Raw genomic sequence first — 2063 nt, forward strand, 5'->3', positions numbered from 1 at the left:
AACAATTGATTTTCCAGAGTTCCAAGGGTGAAAATCACTATTGCAGTTGCCCTCATAATGATGCCCCAAGGAAGATCTTATTTTTCTATTGTTCTTTTTGATTGCTTTTTTGACACTGGGAGCAATTAACATAAGTTGTCCCAGGGCACAAGGGCCACTGTCTAGTTTTGAAGGAATACCTTGCCAAGCCCTGTCTCCACAGATGAGCCAAATTCCTTTAGGAAATCGAATTGGAAGCCTGTTAAAATGATCTGTGTGACATTCATGATATGTGAGAAGCTTAGTTTGAATACCACCAAGAAGTCATATTATTATAAACTGGGTGATAAGGAGTAACATGACTAGGTTAAAAGGTTCTGGAAAGAGTGGAAATGCTCTTTACCATTGCTGCCAATACAACAATCTGCGGAGAAACTTTGACTTTTTGAACATCTTGCTCCCAGGGTTTAGTGTTTTTATTTTGCCATGTAATTACTGCTTTGTTTGTTTGTTCTGACCCATCAGTGAAGAGAGTAACTGCATCTAAAGGTTCTTCATTGATCAGGGGTTTCTCTTTGTAGCATAATTTAGCTTTGATCAATTTGTGTGCTGGATAATCTAACAAGGCATATAGCAAATCTTCTGACTTTTGCATGGCCCAATCAAAATAGGATTTAATTATAGGTAAATAGATGACTTCAAATACGCAACCTGCTATAGAAAGAAGCCTTGCTCTGCCTTTGATGATGATTTGAGAAATCATCTCCAAAGATGTAAAGATTGTCTTTGGTGACCTGTAAAAAAGAAAAACCCATTCAATTATCAACAAAGGATCATTTTGAGAGGAGTCCCACTAAAAGATGAGGCCAGTCTCAGCAGCAAATCTTCTGACTTTTGCATGGCCCAATCAAAATAGGATTTAATTATAGGTAAATAGATGACTTCAAATACGCAACCTGCTATAGAAAGAAGCCTTGCTCTGCCTTTGATGATGATTTGAGAAATCATCTCCAAAGATGTAAAGATTGTCTTTGGTGACCTGTAAAAAAGAAAAACCCATTCAATTATCAACAAAGGATCATTTTGAGAGGAGTCCCACTAAAAGATGAGGCCAGTCTCAGCATTTCTCCTAAAACTGCAAGGAAAAAAGGTTTATCTGGAACATAGCAATCTGCTTGTCTATTTTGCAGAGTATTGGTGATTTTCTCTAAAGCCTTGCAAGCTTCAGGCATAAGAAATCTGGGGGATGATTTGTTGGGTCCCTCAGTGCTTCTTGCTGGCCGTGGCAACCTAGTTAAAAGATCTCCTCCAGTCACGGGGAAATCCCTGGGATTATTTAGAAACAAATCTGGTTGTTTTTTTGGAGTTTATTGGTGTTGGATTTAAGGTATCCCCCTCATCCTCCAAGGCAGAGTAACTCTTAGTTTGGTCTACCTCTCTTACTGCAGCTGCAGTTGCTGTTTTTTTCTCTTTTTCCTGCTTTCACGGCTGGAGAGGCAGCATGGAGGGAAGTGGCGGGAGGGTTCAGGTGGAATGGTGGGGAAAGGGCACTGCAGCAGGGGTTTCCCAGCAAAGATTACTACAAGCACACGGCAAGCAGGGAGTAAATCTGCTGCTGTTTTGTTGAGGCGAGAAATAGCATTATATAATTTGGCCCCCATGGAGTCCCAAAAGTCTCTGTTAAAGACAGCTGCAGAATCGGCATTTGGGAAGTTGGTCTCAGTCCATGGTAGAAGATTTTTAAGCTCTTGTTTTGGTAATTTACTTGGACTGGATTTAATTAAAGATTTCCAATGCTGATGCACATCTCTCTGATTGGCAGACACATTCTGCCCCGTTGATTCCCCGGTGCTCACCTGCTGTCCTTGCAGCAGGTGCTGTATGTTGAGGCTTGGATCCAGGTACTGTCCAGCAGCAACACCTGTCTGGGCCCTGGTCACCTCCCTTTCAGGAGCCTGTTTGTCCTTGCAGGCGCTTCCTTCTGAGTTCACCAGGAGGTCTCTTACTGCTAAAAGTCTGAGTTTGCCTACTAAACTGTGGGCGCCATTAGTAAGAGCCTGAGACAAGAGATGCAGGACTCCAGA

This window comes from Pyrgilauda ruficollis, unplaced genomic scaffold, assembly GCF_017590135.1.
Source record: "Pyrgilauda ruficollis isolate IOZ18807 unplaced genomic scaffold, ASM1759013v1 scaffold18, whole genome shotgun sequence".
NCBI classification, from domain to species: Eukaryota; Metazoa; Chordata; class Aves; order Passeriformes; family Passeridae; genus Pyrgilauda; species Pyrgilauda ruficollis.